The sequence below is a fragment of the Palaemon carinicauda genome, chromosome 25, assembly GCF_036898095.1.
Source record: "Palaemon carinicauda isolate YSFRI2023 chromosome 25, ASM3689809v2, whole genome shotgun sequence".
Lineage (NCBI taxonomy): Eukaryota > Metazoa > Arthropoda > Malacostraca > Decapoda > Palaemonidae > Palaemon > Palaemon carinicauda.
This window is the reverse complement of record NC_090749.1, coordinates 31,903,056-31,923,350: the sequence shown is the minus strand read 5'-3', so window position 1 is coordinate 31,923,350 and position 20,295 is coordinate 31,903,056. Positions and strand designations below refer to the sequence as shown.

The 20,295-nt window shown below is 38.4% G+C and overlaps 1 long non-coding RNA gene across 3 annotated transcripts in view; it reads right to left on the bottom strand.

The window, feature by feature from the left end:
• The window catches only part of LOC137619220 (uncharacterized), a 66,748-nt gene that overhangs the window by 39,787 nt on the left and 6,666 nt on the right, over positions 1-20,295 (bottom strand). For 2 of the 3 annotated variants that reach the window (XR_011039859.1, XR_011039858.1), the window contains exons 2-3: positions 12,580-12,731; positions 12,189-12,284 (exon numbers count right to left, since the gene is read on the bottom strand). This is a non-coding gene — a long non-coding RNA (uncharacterized lncRNA). Of the gene's footprint in view, positions 1-12,006; positions 12,285-12,579; positions 12,732-20,295 lie in introns of those variants that run through there. The other variant, XR_011039857.1, reaches the window with a different exon arrangement.

The following is a 20,295-nucleotide window of genomic DNA, read 5'->3' as shown; positions in this document are numbered from 1 at the left end:
TAGTTTAATCTCTCTCTCTCTCTCTCTCTCTCTCTCTCTCTCTCTCTCTCTCTCTCTCTCTCTTTCTCTCAAAGAGATCACAAACATATTCGTTTATAGACGCAATATCTCCTTTTAATAACGTATTGGGAATAGGTTATCCCTTTCTGAGAGGCAGCTGAATTGGATGGATACTTGAGCCTTTCCATTCTATAATGCAAGTTTCCAAGTAATGAATTATTGGAACTGAATTTTTTATATATAAACCCTTCCTTGTGCCTCATTGCAAAGATATGAAACACAAAGATACGAATTGTTGCAAGTATGGATACGAAAGTATCCTTTGGATAAATTTTGATGTTGCTGGGACATTTTTACATTTGAATAGAGGCAAAAAATGGATACATTTTACTATTTTTTAAAAGAATTGGATAGGTTTTACAGTAGTTATTTTTTACAAAAAGTGAAAATCAATCAAATTCATAAATACTATTATATGGTAGAGTAACTTTTTTAAGTGGGGGTTGGGGGGGGGGGGCAGGAGTGAACACGTCCTGGGACTTATATTCAGCTTATTCGTGAATCACAATACAATGTGTACAAAAATTGATGGTGGTCACTTACTATTCATGAAGAAACATTGACTACTTCCAGTCATCCCGCTGAGTTTTAGTGTTCATTTAAAAAACTTGAAAGTAGTGATGGAACACTTTTGTTCCCAAATCTGTCTAAATTTGTGTTATGTCTTTTAGCCCTGCCTTATTCTTCTCTTGCAGTGGAGAGAATATTTTCTCCGGTCAAAATAATAAAGACAAACACAAGAAATAGGTTGAATACTGAATCAGTAAATGGACTATTGTTAGGCAAAGGCAACGGAGCAGCAGTTCATTGCTATCAATGCGAGCCTAGTAATTTGATGATAAACTCTGCCCAAAATATAATCAAGAAAGGATAAACAGTGAGCTATCAATGCGAACCTAGTAATTTGATGATAAACTCAGCCCAAAATATATTCAAGAAAGGATAAACAGTGAGCTATCAATGCGAACCTAGTAATTTGATGATAAACTCTGCCCAAAATATATTCAAGAAAGGATAAACAGTGAAGCATATGTAGCTGTATAGGCAAAAGACGTAAGTTTGTATTTTTGTAGTTGTTTATTTTCTTAGTAAAGGTTTTCATATCATCGTATTGTGTAGTGTTAGTGTATTGCATGAAAATTCAATATTTTGTTTTTCATACAAACCATTAATGAATATATTTTTTGAAGATCTAAACAGTAGTATGAGTTTCGCCCCAAATTTATAGTGTACGACTGTACGTCACTGTACAATCAGATAGCTTCTTGGCTGTCAGCTTTAAGATGTCTAGCAACACATCCTCATTAACTATAACGCATTTTTAAGAGAATATATTGGATATATTTTGGATACTATTTCATATTATTTGGATACCTTTTGTACATTCTGGATACGTTTTGGAGACATTTATATTTTTCCCACTTGCAACACTGGATACAATAATCATATCAAATCGGCTTCAGTCTTTCTGGTGAAACACAACACTTGTAACGTAATCTAATCCGGATAAAATAAACTTATCGAATGGATATTCAAAAGTTAAATATCCAATATACTTTGCTTATCTATCGAAAGCCAAAGTGCATTTCATACGTATATTATCACTCATTTTTTAACAGTAGAAATTAAAACTCGTATAATGGGTAGTCAGACATAGTGTTTAAATGCCACTCATGAATGGCAGAGGCAAGGGCTAGTGACAATGCTCTTGAGACTGACCATATGTACATGTGATCAGTGCCCAAGACCCCTCTCCTCACAAACTAGGACCAGAGAGGGCCAGGCAATGGCTGCTGATGACTCACAGGTAGACCTATAGGCTCCCTCAAACCCCTTCCCCATTCTTAACTCGCATGGATCGTGAGGTTGTAGACACTGCAAGAAACTATCGAGTTTGAGCGGGAACCGAACCCCAGTCCGGAAGATCGCCAGGGAGGGATGTTTCCATTAGGCCATTAAACAGGTAATTAAGATTAATCTCTCAGAAACATACTCATTACGTGGATGCATTGCATTGATACCTTGCCTTGGTGCGGAAAACAATTTGGATGGGTACCCAGTTGTTGACTATGGTTAGAGATTGGGCTACAAATCAGTGTTATGGAAAAGGTTCAGATGGGGATGAAACAGTTTGGATTTCTTTGTGCACTAAGAGATGAAAATGGAGTCTAGTGTACTTGCATGACCTGCCCTCTTTCTTTTGCTCACTCACTTATATCTTTCTCTTATATGGTCATTTACTCTTTGAATATGACCATATAAATAATACCATTTTTATTTCACCATTACTTCCATCTTCTTCCCATTTCCCACTGTTATTTCTAAATTCAGGGGTCAGTTGCCCGATGCGCCCTCTCCAAACCTCTTCTCTCCATATCATCTTTCCCCGTATCTCGCCGTACAATTCTTTGCCTCCCTCTGGATCCATTTCCCCTAAGAGGTTCCTCCCTCCCCGCCACCCATCCTCAACACGTGCCCACACAATCTCACCTATGACACTTTTATCACTCAGTAATCTTTACTATGCTGGCAATTCTTCTTATTTCATCATTTTCAAGCAGCTATATTCCTGTAATACATATTAGCATTCTCTTGTTTTTTTAAACTTTGCTTCCTCTCTTCGTCTTAAAGCCCATGTTTCTGATTCATACATTACCACTGGTTGTATTACTATGCTATAGATATTGATTTTAAGCTTGAGTGACATTTGCTTATCATATACCTCTTCTGTTACCTCCCTGCTCTTCTTCTAAACTGATTCTATCCTACTCTCAACTTTACCCTCACATCCTCTCTCGCATGACTTATGGTAGATCCCAAGTATCTAAATTGTTCCACCTGTTTTATAACAGAGCCTCTACTTTCATGCATGGCTATCCTGGCCTTACCCTCCTTAATGGTTAACATTGTGTGCAGAGACGCCAGTTAGGTGATAACTGTGAGGCGAAGTGAATGCAACTGAACTTTATTAAACAATTATCAAGTCTATATACATTGATGTTCGAGCAAGGACGTCAAAAAAATTCAAACATGAAAAAGCATGAACTAGCACAATAACAGAAGTTGGTCTATAACAGTACAGGGAAGAGCGAGTTATAAGATGAAAAATCAAAACTGTTACAGTGTATGAGCATGTATGAAACACGTGTGATACATGACTATTCCCTTAAAAATGACATATACGTGAAATAGGGCGCTTTGCTCTGGAGAGGCGTACTGTAGACGGGTCATCTGCCAGGAGATATGCAGGTTTTAGGAGTCAATGGAGACGCAATCTTCTTTGCAACGGATGTTGATGTAGAAAGCCTTCGGCATTCGACGGATCACGAGGAAAATGCCCTGTTAGCTGTGGCTTACTACCATCGTTGAGCAGGAAAACATGCTCTGCCGAATGCAGATCTGTCGGTAAGTGTTGCTTAGCTGGGGTCTTGTAAGTCTGGCAGCATGGAGTAGATTTTCCCACAACATGACATAAGCGCTGAAGATTTTCGGAGGAGGTTAGAGACACGAAAAAAATTTGGCAGGGACGACCAATGGGTCGCCATGTGCCATTTCAGCTGCCGAAACATCCAGGGCATATATTGGAGTGGTCCTTAGTCCCAGGACGACCCAGGAAAGCTGGGTAAACCAGTTGGAGTCCTTGCAGCGGGGCATCAAAGCTGCGTTCACCAGAGGCATGTTTTCCGTGCGAATAACGAAGGGCGTACCTTCCAGGAAGTGTTAAAAGTGACGGACAGCCAAGTGCACTGCCAGCAATTTGCAATCGAAGGTATAGTAGCCGGATTACGCCTACTGAAGAAGGCCAATGTGCAGGGTGAGCCATTCACCACCTGTTTCAGTACTGCACCAATAGCAACGTTGCTGGTATCGGTGGAGAGAAGGAAAAGTGCTTGTGGCACAGGAAAAGTGAGAGCAGCAGCAGTTGATAGGACATTCTTTGCATTGCAGAAGGCCGCTTCTTGAAAGGGACCCCACTTCAGGTCTTTTGGCTTTCCTTTTGAGGGAGGCTCAGAAGGGGGCAAGAGTGGTGGTAATGGCTGTTAGGAAACGGTGGTAATAGTTGATCACACCAAGAATTCTTGCAGCGTTTTGAGGTACAAGGGCGAGGAGAAGTTTTGAACAGCTGCTACCTTCTCAGGAAGGGGGTGCACTACTTAATGAGTGATGCAGTGCCCTAAGAACAATACTTACTTGGCGCCAAAGGTACATTTGCTGTACAGAAGTACAGGTCCGATTTGTTGTAGGCGGTCGAACACGATAAGTAGGTAACAGAGATGTTCCTTTTTGGAGGAAGAGAACACAAGTATTTCGTCCACGTAACGTACACAGAATGGGAGGTTCCCCAAGATGCCATTCATGAGGCGCTGAAAAGTTGCCCCAGCATTACAAAGTTCAAAACAGGAGTAATTGAAGGTGTATGTACTGATGGCTTTCTTGGAGATGTGTTCTAGGTTCATGGACACCTGATAATACTCATTCAGGAAGTTGAGCGTGGAAAAAACCTTCGCTTTGTGCAAATAGGAGGTTACATCGGCAATGTTTGGGAGGGGTTAGTGGTTCGGTTCTGTCTGCATGTTCAGGTGCCTGTATTCCCCACATGGATGCAGAGAGCCATTTTTCTTCAGGATGATGTGTAATGGTGAAGATCAAGGGCTTGAAGCCTTTTGGCAAAGGCACCTTTCTTCTATTTCGGTAAACGTTTTTTTAGTGGCTGCCAAATGATCTGGTGCCAGATGCCTAAATCTGGTAAATGCTGGGGGCCCCGTAGTCTTGATATGGTGATAAACACCATGTTTGACGGGAACCGTGGGTATGGCGTGAAGGGGTGGGTGTAGGCATCTGTGGGTGCGCTGATATGGAGAGCTAGGTTAGAAGATGTGGGTTGGAGAGGTGCCGAGGAGTACGAATCCGCGTTGACCAACCATTGGTGAGCAACATTAACCAGGAGCTGGAAATGTGAGAGCAAATCCACAATGTGACGTCAGCAATGAGAAACTTCCAAATATATTTGGCATTTCTAAACGATAATGTAAGGGTTTCATAACTATGAGTGGGTATCACAGATCTGTTGGCAGCTACCAAGTAGATGTCGATAGATTTAGACTACGTCGTGCCCTTGAGAGTAGCTTTGGCAGAAGAGAACGGCAAGTAGCCATGGCTAGCAGAAATCGCACGTCCATACCTGCATCATGTAAAAAGAAAAGATTAATGCCAAGGGAGGCATCTGCCACAAGCAATGGCCTACTTATACATTTTTTGGCCACTGACAACTATTCACAGATTTCTTCGCAACAGCTCCGAATTTGGAGTGGTAGTAGAATAACTGCGGTTGATGGGTGTCAGTAAGTGTCTGGAGAGGTCGTTAGTTGGGACATAAGCGAGGGGTGGGATATGTGGGTGGTGGGCGGCTTTGTTGCTGCTCCGGCACGTCACAGGGTGGGCGTCTATGTCCTACCGCATTCATGTCAGCTTTGGTCGATGTTGAAAAGTTGTCCACTTCGTCAGGAGTTGAGACATTGATGGAGCTCTTGAAAGTGGTGAAATGCCTGTCCATAATGCGTCGACTTTGGTCATCGGGTTCTTCATGGGCAAAATATTGACATAGGGGATGGCAGCACATACAGGTTTGGGTAGACATCGTACCCAAAGGGCACGAAAGAGGTTCACCTCATGAGTATAGCTATCTGCGGCAGGTTGCAGGCTAGTGGTAATGGTCCTTTTCCTGAAGAAGAGCGAAGCCTTTTGGTCCCCCAACAGTTGTTGAGAGAGCTGAAAAAGTTTGGCTATGCGGATGGCTGGTGATGGCGAGTACTGCTCCAGAAGGTATTTTTGATAGTGTTGTACGCTATTCGAGGTACTCTTTTTCAGCACAAGAACATCTACAAGTACACATGGACTTCACAATGTGGCAAATACAAAAATCAAATAGATCACATTGCCATCAACAAAGAGAGAAGGAGGACTCTGAGAAATGTAAGAAGCTACGGAGGTGTAGATATTGATAGTGATCACTAGCTCCTCATTGGGACACCAAAATTAAAACTGAAAGTACCCAATACAAACGTACATCGAACACCTTGTTTTGATACAACTAATCATTTAGAAGAAGAGCACAGAGAAACATTTGCAATTGAATGTAGGAATCAATTTGTAGTTTTATAGACGCTAAGAGACGAGGAGCAGACCATTAATGAAGAATGGTGTGATATTAAGAACATATATCAGTCAGTTGGTAGTGAAGTCTTGAAACAGACAGTGACAAGGAGAAAGCCATGGATATCAAATGATACATGAGATACTATAAAAAGGAGACAAAGACAGAAATTGACAGTTAAAAGTTTTCAAGGAAGTAACATGCTAAGTATTCCAGTATTGATAGTGAGGTCAAAAGAGAAGCTAGGAATAATTGGAGAGAAAATTTAGACAGTAAAGCTGATGAGGCTGATAAAGCTATGAATTCAGGAAGTGGCTATGGTGTAAGAATTGCTAATAGAATTGTTAATGAAATCTCTACTGGGGCAAAGAAGAAGAAGCATATACCCATCAAAAAGATAGATGGATCTGTTATAACAGCAGAAGATGAAGAAAGACAACGTTAGATGGAACACTTTAGTGAAGTCATGAATAGTAGGTATGAAGGGAATAATTTGATTGATATACCTGAAGCTGGTGAAGACCTTGATGTGCCCACGAATGAATTCAGTGTGTTTGAAGTCAAAGCTATCCTCAAAACACTAAAGAGATGGAAAGCCCCTGGATATGATGGAATAACTGCCAAGATGATACTAGCTGAAAGTGAAGTGACTCCCTGACTACTTACAATATAATTTTGTAGGATGTGGCATGAAGAAGCGAAACTTGATGAATGGGAGCTAGGAGTGTTGGTGAAAAAGGCAAAAAAGGAGACCTGACAGATTGCAATAATTACAGAGACATCACACTTACGTCAGTTGTTATGAAAATATATAGTATGCTTATTCTAAAGAGAGTGGACAGAAAGATTGATGAAAAGTTGAAAGATGAACAAGCAGGATTTAGAAAAGGTAGAAGTTGCACTTGCCAAATTTTTATTTCAAGACGTGTAGAGCAATGCGAAGAATATAGAAATCCACTTATTGATGGCATTTGCGGACTATGAAAAAGCTTTTGATATTGTGAACCGACATATTTTGTGGAGAGCCCTGCGTTATTATGGAATTCCTATTAAATATGTAAATTTGATTAAGTCTGTTCATGAGCATAGCAAGTGCAAAGTTAAAGTTAATGGAGTCTTATCAAATGAATTTCCAGTGAACAGCCGAGTACTCCAAGGGAATGTGTTGTCACCTATGTTGTTTATCCTCCTCATGGATTTTGTAATAAGTAGAACAGTCCAGGAAGGATTGGACTGGATTGGTGATAGGAATTTAGCAGACCTTGAGTATGCAGATGATGCTCTTTTTGTTAGCAGAACATCAAAGGATTTGCAAAGCTGGCTTACCAGAATGCATGAAATATCACACAAAGTTAGGCTAAAGATAAATAGAAGAAAGACAGAGAAGATGAGAACGGAGTATGCAATGGAAGATGAAATATCATTGGAGGGAGTAAGGATTAATGAGGTGGAATCACTTAAGTATTTAGGAAATATGATCTCCAATACAGGGGCTTTAGAATTAATTAGAGTTTAGTGAAAGATTGAAAAAAGTAAATCAGACAATGGCTAGGTTAAGTAAAATTTGGAAATCTAATCACCTAAAATTACATATAAAAATCAGACTACAATTATCAGTTTAGTGAGATCGGTGTTACTCTATGGACATGAGTCATGTTTGACAATGAAACAATCTCCAATAGATTTAGTAGATTTGAGAAAAAAGCCCTCAAAAGGATATTGGGATTTTAAATGGCAGGACAGGATTAGAAATTGAACTAAAAGAGAGATTATTCTAATGACATATGTGGATGAGATTATGATGTTGGGTAGATGGAGATGGTTTGGGCATGCTCTTTACACTCCCCAAGAGAGATTAGTTCACCAAACGTTCAGCTTGGCTCCAAAAGGCACTAGAAGAGTTGGAAGACCCAGGCCTACTTGGCTGAGGACTATGAAGAGCAAAGTAGGAGATGATGAATGGATAAGTATTGAATTAAAAGCTCAAGATAGAGAAGACTAGCAAAATTTAACCGAGGCTCTTTGCTTCAATAGGAGTAGGAGGAGGAGATGATGATTTACGCTATTGGGGTTTCCCCTTGCTCGCAAAGCCAATCGGAGATTTCCGGGAAAATGTCCTCGGGGATCGTTATGAGAACATGAAGTGCTTTGGTATTTGACTGAGCTATGCTATTTATGCAAAATTAGACTTCAGTACGATGGAACCAGGTGACTGCTTTTCCGCTTGCGAAGGGTGGCAGTTTCATTGAGGCGGAGAGTGCTGAAGAGGCAGGTTCAGTGAACGGCATTTCCAAACAGTAGGGCACAGCAGTAAGGGGGGCAGGCGGGAGAGAACGGATACTCCGCTGGTCACCAATGTAAGGAGGCGCATTCAGGTGAATACTGAGAGACGAGGTGAATGCAACTAAACTTTATCAAACAATCATCGAGTTTATATACAGTGATATGCGAGCAAGAACGTCACAAAAATTCAAATATGGAAACGCATGAACTATTATGATAATAAAAGTTTGTCTATAACAGTGCCGGAAAGAGTGATCAGATAAAAAATCAAAACCGTTACAGTGTACTAGCGTGTATGAAACACACGCGGTACAATAGCATCAGTCTTATCCACATTTACCCTCAAGCCACTTTTCTCCAGTTTTTTGCCACTCTACAACCCCTCTCTGTGAGTCTTCCTCATATTTAGCAGTAGCCACCAAATAATCTGCATATAGCAACTTCCACAAGTCTTCACATTTAGCACCAGAACAACACTTCTCTTGGTATTTAGTCATAACCCTTCTCTAAATCTATTATAAAGATGGCATCCACGGTCCCTTCCTCCTCATGAATCCATATTGCTATTTCCCATATTTACAATCTCCCATAAAGTAACCTTCCAAAAACTTTCAAAACATGTTTTGTTTATCTAATCACCCTGTAGTTACCATGTTCCACATCATCATCTATCTGCTTGAATTTAGATAAAATTACACTCTCCTCCCTGTCTTTAGGCATTTTTTTCCTTTTCCCAAATTGCTCTTAATAAATCAAACATCCATTCTTCCCCCTCTGTAGCTAGTATCTTGACTATTTCAATTTGAAACTCTGATGGACCTGGTGCGTTATCATTTTTCATTTTACTCAGTCTCCGCTTCACTTCCGTATTCCTTATCCCCATCACTGGTCCCTCCATCCTTTGTGTTTCTTCCAGCTCCTCTCATATATTTTCAGTATTCAGTAGTTGTTCAAAATATTCTCTCTCTCTCCTCTTAATGTCTTCATCCCTTTGCAATTTATTTCCATACACATCCCTGATGACCCCTATATCCTTTGCTTTTCATCAAGTTTTAAATCTTATAGCTATCTTTTTCTCCTTTCTTCATTCCTAGCCTTTCAGTCAACTGCACTATCTATACCTACAGTATTTTCCTGATAGAATCTTTTTCCTCTTCTCTTTACCATTCCTATGCATGCTCTGCATGTTTTTTCCAGTCCTTCAATGCCTTTGATTTTCTTTTATCTGACTTATGCACCTCTGTCCTACCAGCACTTTTCTCCTTTCAACACTCCATATATGTTGGTTCTTCCCACTAATTCCTTTGTTTTCACAACACATTTTTTTTTCTTACCCACCGAGATACTTCCCAAACTGTTACCCTGTACAATCTATAAGTTCATCATTAGGGTTTTCTCACTCTATTCAGCCTTTTCAGCCATCTATCTCTCACAATCTTTCTAAATTGCTCACCCTATACTCCTTTAGGGTCCCAAACCCTAATTGTACAGTAGATCTCCTCTTTTTCTTTTTGGGTTTTCTACTTATTCTAAAATCCATCATTACTAGTTCATGTTCTTTAACACATGCTTCTCTTAAAATCACCTAACAGTTATCATTATTATTATTATTACTATCCAAGCTACAACCCTAGCTGGAAAAGCAAGATACTATAAGCCCAGGGGCTCCAACAGGGAAAAATAGCCCAGTGAGGAAAGGAAATAAGGAAATAAATCAATGAAGAGAACAAATTAACAATAAATCATTCTAAAATAAGTAACAACGTCAAAACAGACATGTCATATATAAACCATTAACAACATCAAAAACAAATATGTCATAAATAAACTATAAAAAGACTCATGTCCGCCTGGTCAACAAAAAAGCATTTGCTCCAGCTTTGAACTTTTGAAGTTCTACTGATTCAACCACCCGATTAGGAAGATCATTCCACAACTTGGTAACAGCTGGAATAAAACTTCTAGAGTACTGCGTAGTATTGAGCCTCATGATGGAGAAGGCCTGGCTATTAGAGTTACCTGCCTACCTAGTATTACGAACAGGATAGAATTGTCCAGGGAGATCTGAATGTAAAGGATGGTCAGAGTTATGAAAAATCTTATGCAACATGCATAATGAACTAATTGAACGACGGTGCCAGAGATTAATATCTAGATCAGGAATAAGAAATTTAATAGACCGTAAGTTTCTGTCCAACAAATTAAGATGAGAATCAGCAGCTGAACACCAGACAGAAGAACAATAATCAAAACAAGGTAGAATGAAAGAATTAAAACACTTCTTCAGAATAGATTGATCACCGAAAATCTTGAAAAACTTTCTCAATAAGCCTATTTCTTGTGCAATTGAAGAAGACACAGACCTTATATGTTTCTCAAAAGTAAATTTACTGTCGAGAATCACACCTAAAATTTTGAAAGAGTCATACATATTTAAAGGAACATTATCAATACTGAGATCCGGATGTTGAGGAGCCACCGTCCTTGACCTACTTACAATCATACTTGGAGTTTTGTTAGGATTCAACTTCATACCCCATAATTTGCACCATGCACTAATTCTAGCTAAATTTCTATTAAGAGATTCACCAACCCTAGATCTACATTCAGGGGATGGAATTGATGCAAAGAGAGTAGCATCATCTGCATATGCAACAAGCTTGTTTAGTAGGCCAAACCACATGTCATGTGTATATAGTATGAAAAGTAATGGGCCAAGAACACTACCCTGTGGAACACCGGATATCACATTCCTATAATCAACAACAACACTTTGAGATCTATTACTTAAAAAATCAATAATAATGCTAAGAAACGACCCACCCACTCCCAACTGTTTCAGTTTGAAAACAAGGGCCTCATGATTAACACGGTCAAAGGCAGCACTAAAATCAAGGCCAATCATACGAACTTCCCGACCACAATTAAGGGATTTCTGTACAGCATTGGAGATTGTAAGAAGGGCATCACATGCTCCAAGGCCTTTACGAAAACCAAATTGCAAACTAGGGAGTAGATGATTACCTTCAGCAAACCTATTAGGACGTTTTGCCAGAAGACGTTCAAAAACTTTAGATAATATGGGAGTTATGGAAATTGGGCGGTAATCAGTGGGATTTGAGCTACCACAAACACATTTACATAGAGGAGTAACATTACCAATTCTCCAACTAGTGCTAAAAGCTCCTCTTCTTGCTAACTTGCGTAAAATAACAGATAACTTTGGAGCTAAGAAATCTGCTGTCTTTATAAAAAACAAAGGAAAAATACCATTTGGGTCTACACCTCCATAAGCATCAAGGTCCACCAACAGAGCTTTAATCTCACGAGATCGAAAAGCTAAACTAATTAGTTTAACCTCAGGAAAACAGGAATGAGGAAGTTCAAGTTTTTCATTACTCTGTTTACTGTCAAAAACATCAGCCAAAAGGGTTGCCTTTTCCTTTGGACAGTGAGTGACTGAGCCATCTGGTTTAAGTAAAGGAGGAACTGTTGCATCTACACCAAAGAGTGCAGATTTAAGGGTAGACCACCATTTATGTTCCTGAGTTTTACCAGAGTGTTTCTTTTATGGTTAAATTGTACTCCTTTTCAGTTGAGGCATAAACTCTCTGAGCAAAAGCTCATTATTTGAAAGCCTTTTGTATCTTCCTGGGGGACCACCACTACTGCTTGAAGGTAATAAACTCACCACTTTATGTTAAGATCCAATACTAAGGCCCAGAGTTAGTCTGGCCCTGGTAGTATGCTGTTGGAGGTGGCTTCTGGGCCGTTGCTCTTGCCATACCTGAAAAAAAATATTTTATGATATCAAACATTTGTCATTAGTTTTAAAACAGGTTCACATAAAACTCATTAAAACTTCAAATGTGACAAAAAGCAAGATATATCCTTTGTTAGCTTCCAATAATATTGAAACCCATCCTTCATTTGTTAAGATCAGACATTTAGTACTATAAAATTTATATTTCCAGAATAATTGTCAATATCGACAGGCTGTGACTTGACATACAGCATAAATTAACTAAAGCTATATAGTGAATGAAAACTTTAACATATGATGAATCATAAAGAACACTAACCACTCCACCAGCGGTTCTTCCCCCTCGAGAAGCTTTGGCTTCTTCCTCCTCTCCCCTGAAGAGGGAGTAGAGGAGTTCTTCATCAGGTACTCGCCTAGAGTCAAGCTGACACCATAGTCGTTCCGCTTCCAAAAGCTTGATAGTGTATAGATCTAAAAGTAAATAAATTATTACTCCAAATATTACATGTACAATACACTGTCAAGTGATTTACATAATTTATAAGGAAAAAAAACAGCAATTTCTTCACACAAACCTCAATGACATTTTTGTCTTTATTAAGGACCAATTATTCATCGTACATCAAGTTCCATTGAGTATGATTAAATAATTTCTCTCACAGCTTGTATACTAGATGCAACCCAAGGGCTCCAACAAGGAAAATAGCCCAGTGAGGAGAGGAAATAAGGAAAGAAAGAATGTTGAGCCTTAGTATACCCTCTAGCACAAGAACTCTAACCCAAGACGGTAAAAAACCATGGTACAGAGACTACGGCATTCCTCGAGACTAAAGAACAATGGTTTGATTTTCATACTCCACCCCATGCAAGAGAAAAAAAAATGTTTTTCTTGAATGTTTCTTTTCTCTTCCTGCTGCCAAATCTTCCAATCAATCCATCTTAGTCATTTCTGGGCCAAATGACTTGAAATTTGGCACAGAGGTCAAGTGGGTAAATACCCAGATGCGTTCAAATTTTTTTTCTTTCGATACATAACCAAAATAATTTTATTTTAATTTTTTTTTGCCATTTTGACAAAGAGAATATATTTTGGTCTCCTGTGCCCTGGTATTACAGCCAAATGAATTGAAATTTGATACCGAGGTGCCCTATATAAACACCAATAGAAAGTCTCAACATTTTTGAAACAGGTTTCTTCAAAATGGATAATTTTGCAATTTTTGTTCATTTTTAGACAAAAAATTTACATTTCCGTTTCATGTACCCTCACATGTAAACCAAATGATCTGAAATTTTGTATGATATATGTCCACAAGATGTGAGTCACATTTTTTGTATACATTACTTCAAAATGATTATTTTCAGAATTTTGACTTTTTATAGACCAAAAATTTGCATTCTTGGCTCTTATGCCCTGGTATTTAAATCACATGACCTGAAATTTGGTATGGAAATACCTATAATATACACCCACAGGACGTTAATCACAACTTTTGCTTACACCACTTCAGAGTGATTTCTTGTAAATATATAGGGGATCCATTTCTGGAAAAGATTAATATAGTTCAGTGCATGGTTGCATGGGGGTGGGAGATGTTGCCTTTCTAGCGAAGTGTCCTTTTTCTAGAAGAGTGGCTAGAAAAAGCCACTGAACAAATACAGTGCAGCTCTTCTAGGAGAAGGACACTCCAAAACAAAACGATTGTTCTCTGATCTTGGATAGTGTCATAGCCTCTTTACCGTGGTCTTTCACTGTCTTGGGGTAGAGTTCTCTTGTTTGAGGGTGCACTTGGGCACACTATTCTATTTTATTTCTCTTCCCCTTGTTTTTCTTAAAAGATTTCATAGTGTATATGTGAAATATTTATTTTAATGTTGTTACTGTTCTTAAAATATTTTATGTTAATTATCAAACACTTTTCTTGAAGTTTCCTTTCTTCACTGGGATATAATCCCTGTTGGAGTCCTAGGAGTTATAGCATTCTGTTTTTCCAAATAGGGATGTAGTTTAGCAAATAACAACAACAACAACAACAATAATAATAATAATAATAATAATAATAATAATAATAATAATAATTAAAAAACCAACAACACTCATTCCAGTGTGGGCAAAGGTCCCTCATTTTCCTTAAACCGTTTGTTTTTTACTTTTCTCCGACTACCCACCCCACACGAATATGGAGTTACCAACCCATAATCAATGATACTCTTGTTTTGACAAAGATGACAAAACAGTAAACGAACAATGTGCATTGTGAAATGTGAAATGTTCCCGAATGAACATAATAAAACGACCTTGGAGGTCCTGTAGAGAGTAGGGTTACCCTGCTGTACGGGACCAGATAAGCAGCCCTTAAAGTAAAGTAAAGTCAAGTCATTCCGGACACTTCCATCTGAGACTGCTTAAAAAGATTTTTGTCTGGATTTTAGTGTTTAAAGGACACTCATGAATAGCAGAAGCAAGGGACATTAACAATAACCTAGCAGGACAAAGCTCCTGAGAATTACCATATATACATATGATCAGCATCAAATGCCCTCTTCACCCAAGCTAGGACCAGGGAGGGGTAGGGAATGGTAGACCTGTAGGTTTCCCAAAACTCTCATCTTTAACTCTCAAGGATGGTGAGGTTGCAGACACTACAAGAAACTATCGTGCTTGAGCAGGTATTGAAAACCTGTCCAGCAGATCGCCTGGCAGAGGCTTTTTCAATAGGCTAATTCCCTAGTATTATCCCAAATGGTTTTGGTAGCTTATTAGAAACATCTCTGCCTGGTAATCTGCTGGACTAGGGTTTGAGACTAAGACATTGGAAAACCATGGTTCAGAGGCTATGGCACTACCCAAGACCAAAAAACATTGGTTAGATTTTGGAGTGTCCTTCTCTTAAGAGCTGCTTACCATAGCTAGTCTCTCTTCTACCAAGAGAAAAATAGCCACTGACAAATTACATTGCAATAGTAAAACCCCGTTTCAAAATTGCTGGAATATGTCATTCTTGAACAACTAGTTAGTCACTTTTAAAGATTCGAAGCATTGCCAGACAACCGTTCAGCTTACAGACAATTATATTTCATTTGCTGTTGTAAATGATCGGCTGGAAACGATGGATGTAAACAAATTTGGTATCTTGATATTACCCGATCTTAGCGCTGCTTTCGATAGTTGTGCACGAACTGCTACTCATTGATTTAAGGGGCAATGGTATCGAAGATCAAGCCTCTGAGTATCTATAAGATTACTTGGTTGACAAACTAATGTCTACGAATTGGAGACTCATTTATCATAAGAACCATTAAAAAAAAAGGTACCCAAGGGATGTGTACTAGGCCCAGTCTTATTCTGTACCTATACTTTAGATCTATCAAATGTATGAAGTGGAGTTTAAACTGTTTGTGGATGATACACCACTTTACTTTTCATAAAAGACATTGATGATACGGCTGAAACTTTAAACCAGGTTCTTACCAGTGTTAGGGAATGGATGACAAATACAGAACTAAATTAAAGAAAGACAACTTAAGAACTTTTGGTGACACACAAATATTAACAACTTGATCCCAATATAAAGTAAATTTTGTGACCTGGAGGTATCACTTGACTGTAATGTATCTCTCAGTGCTTAAAGTCATAATGTAGTAAGAAACACTGGATATCACCTTAAAAACATTGCTTTTGCAAAGAAGTAACTGGATGAGTATTTTGTACAGAAACCCGTGATTAACTGTCTTACCAAGATTGACAACTGGAACTCCATCCACGACAATCTACCCAAAGTGCAACTTATGGAATCCCATGGAATTACAAAACATAATAAACAAGAGGAACAAGATTGATAAAAGGTGTCCCACCCAGAGAAAAGATCATTCCTATACTAATTGAATTACACTGGCTGTCTATTCAAGCTAGAAAAGTTTAAGATAATGTTTGTGCAATAACCCATCAAGTTATCAGACATCCCAGATATCAAAGAGAATTGCTACATATTGTGCAGCCAATGAATCGTGTAAACACAAGAATAGTTCAAGATAGTTTCAAATTATTGGAGCCAAGATGCATGTCTACAGCAGGAACTACAGCCTTCAAACACGAGTCTCCAAGACTATATAACAAGCTCCCACTAAACATCCAAAAGACTGAAGACAAAACTTTCAAGAAGAAACTGAGGACATTCCTGTTTTTCAAGTGCTTCAATAATGTGGATTTGACAATAAACATGGAATAAGCTGTGTATTACTCTAAATACATAAGACTGTAAATGACAAACGTTCTTGTAGTGCATAAGGTTCCCGTGCTATAGGACCAGGAAACTAGCCCTTAAAATAAAGAAAAAAATAAGTAAATTTATGAATAATTAGTAATTTAAAATTTAGGACAATAAGGATCACAATTCCAACAAAATAAAAAACATCAAATCAACCAAGTGAGAATATTTGCTGCTGAACAATGCATGATCACAACACCTAAACAGGATAAGAACTGCACTGAAGACACTTGACCCATATGAAGTACAAAGAGGTAAGACAGGAAGCTGGGAGAAAGGAAGAATAGTAATCCATTAGAAGGGTAAGAATTAGGTGGGACTAAAGACCGGATGCAACAGCGGCACCAAACAGAATTATTTCACAGGAACCATAAAAAACAAGTGAATAAACAGGCGAAGGCAGAATATGAAATTCAATCAGTTTGCCTCATTCTAATGTCTACAACAATGTACTGACTGCTGAAAGATGTACCATACCCACTACAAACAGGTATCTAAAATACAGTACTTCTTACTAAACAACCAAATGAAATTGTTTGTTCTTAATTAGCCACTAATTGTGCAAATACTCTAAAACAACACTGTCAAAACTTGCAGTACTACTGTACTGATTGTCACCTGTGCATTATAGTTAAAGTAAATACTGTACAAAGTCCGAGTATGCTTTAGCCAAACTTACCTTGTCGAAAGCTAAGGAAAATTCCTATTTTCAGAATTTTCATTTGATTACACTATTATGCAGTTAGATGAACCTCTATTATATCTGAACTATCTATGCTAATCATAACTCGTCCCTGCACTAACATACAGTACTCTATTTTAAGTTTTTATAGTTTATATGTGAAATATTTTAATGTTGTTAATGTTTTTAAAATATTTTATTTATATTGTTCATGATGTTTCATATCATATTTTTTCACCAATTTCCTTTCCTCACTGGGTTATTTTTCCCTGTTGGAGCCCTTGGGCTTATTGAATCTTGCTTTTCCAAGTAGGGTTGTAGCTTAGCTAGTAAAAATAATACATATATAGCAAAGCAATTCTCCCAATTTTGGGGGGTAGCTGACATCAAACAAAAGAAACAAAAGAAACAAAAAAAGGGGACCTCTCCTCTCTACATTCCTCCCAGCCTGAATGCCTTGGATTATAAATGATAAAATGTCTGTGAAGGTCCTGTAGAGAGTGGGGTTCCCCTGCAGCATAGGACCAGAAAAGCAGCCCTTAAAGTAAATGTAAAGTAAATCAGCTGCCATTTTGGTATGCGATCTCAAAGTCATGCTTTTGTTTTGGCATGCAATCTCACCTGATAGTAGTGATCTCGTTTCACTTCATGACGAAGCAAGAACCACTGGATTTTCTAAAAAAAAAATATATGTATATATACCGGAAATAATTATCTAGGAAATAATAATCAATCATTGATGTTACTGTGTGCAGCTGAACATTACCGCTTGCTAGTAAATACGGAGCATGATGTTTTTATTATTTCGCGAGCAAAGTGAGCGCATGACGAAGCAAAAACCATTAGATTTTCTATTATTCTTTAGTTTTCTTTTTATCTATTAAAAATACTGAGATCGCATACCAAAGCAAAAGAATAACTTCCGAGATCATGTCATAAATGAGATCGCAGAAGACATACTTTAATATCTTGACTACTGAAAACTCATACGAACCAATAACACTGAGAAAACAAAAATGTATGCACTAATCAAGGTGCGCATGTTGGTCTTATAGCATCCTGCTTTTCTAAGTAGGGGTGTAGCTTAGCTTGTAATAATAATAACAGCAGCAGCTCAGTAACTTTGAGGCCCAGATCAAGTCGAAGTAAAATGCTAAAAGCAAAAGCAAGGCCCATACTATTTCAGGAAATACAGAAATATGACTTGAGAAAAATATGGAACTCATCTTGACTTTCCTGATAAGAATAAATTTAACTAAAGGATTTGTTTAGCAAAACATTCCTCTTTGAAGTTCCTTCACATTGAAAAGGAAAAAGATCTCATAACTGCTCTGAATGATTTCTTTCCTTTCAGTTTTCATTTTTTTCCAATATCCTCTTTCTTTATTATAATTTAGTAGCAGATGGTTTGCAACGCTGTTGGGATTCACAGCTGCTGTTCAAGCTACATTATTATTATTATTATTATTACTTGCTAAGCTACAAACCTAGTTGGAAAAGCAAAATGCTTAAAGCCCAGGGGCTCCAAAAGGGAAAATTGACCAGTGAGGAAAGGAAACAAGGAAAAATAAAATATTCTAAGAACAGTAACATTAAAATAAAGATTTCCTCTACAAACAATAAGAAATTTAACATAAACTAGGTGGTAGGTTGGCCAGGGCACCAGCTGCCTCTTGAGATACTACCGCTAGAGTGTTATGGGGTACTTTGACTGGCCAGACAGTACTACATTGGATCCTTCTCTCTGGTTACGGTTCTTTCCCTTTGCCTACACAGACACCGAATAGTCTGGCCTATTCTTTACAGATTCTCCCCTGTCCTCATACACCTGACAACACTGAGATTACTAAACAATTCTTCTCTCAAGGGGTTAAGTACTGCACTTTACTTGTGCAGTGGCTATACTTTCCTCTTGATAAGGGTAGAAGAGACACTTTAGCTATGGTAAGCAGCTCTTCTAGGAGAAGGACACTCCAAAATCAAACCATTGTTCTCCAGTCTTGGGTAGTGCCAAAGCCTCTGTACCATGGTCTTCCACTGTCTTGGGTTAGAGTTCTCTTGCTTGAGGGTACACTTGGGCACACTGTTCTACCTAGTTTCTCTTCCTCTTTTGTTAAAGTTTTTATTGCTTATAAAGGAAATATTTTTTCAATGGGCTATTTTCCCTGTTGGGGCCCCTGGCCTTATAGCATCCTACTTTTCCAACTATGATTGTAGCTTAGTATTTAATAATGAACATTTAATAATAATAAAAGTAATAATAATAATCAGATAGAATAGTGGGCCCCAAGTGTACCCTTAAGCAAGAGAACTCTAACCAAAGGCATTGGAGGACCATGGTACAGAGTCTATGGCCCTCCCCAGGACTAGAGAACAATGGTTTCATTTTGGAGTGTCCTTCTCCTTGAAGAGCTGCTTACCATAGCTAAAAAGTCTCTTTTATCGTTACCAAGCGGAAAGTAGCCACTGAACAATTAGAGAGCATTAGTTAACCCCTTGAGTAAAGGAGAATTGTTAGGTGACCTCAGTGTTTTCATTGTATGAGGACAGAGGAGAATGTATAAATAATATGCCAGACTACTCGGTGCATGTGTAAGCAAAGGGGAAACGAACCGTAACCAGAAAGAAGGATCCAATGTGGTACTGTCTGGCCAGTCAAAAGACCCCACAACTCTTTAGCGGTAGTATCTCAACGGGTGGCTAGTCTATGTCAACTTGGCTCATGAAGGTGTCACAAAGGCAACTTTCAAGGCCTGGGCAGGTTCTCAGAACCACTTGCTTATCACCCATACTAGTTATAAGAAAAAGATTATAAAACAAAACACTGCAAGGAGGCCAGTAACGGACAAACAAAATTCATAGGAGCCAGGAGCAAAGTGAGCATACAGCTGCTAGCATCGCCACCCCTAAGCGCATGGTGGGCCCACGAGGCAGCCATACTAGACTGCCAGTCCCATGATAATTCAATTTGGTCATAACAAAGCTGTGTCAGAGATAACCCATATAAATGACAAAGGTTTGTATCAATTAGGAACATATTTTTTCATACTTAAAATGTTATTTTCATTAGTAAAATAAATTTTTG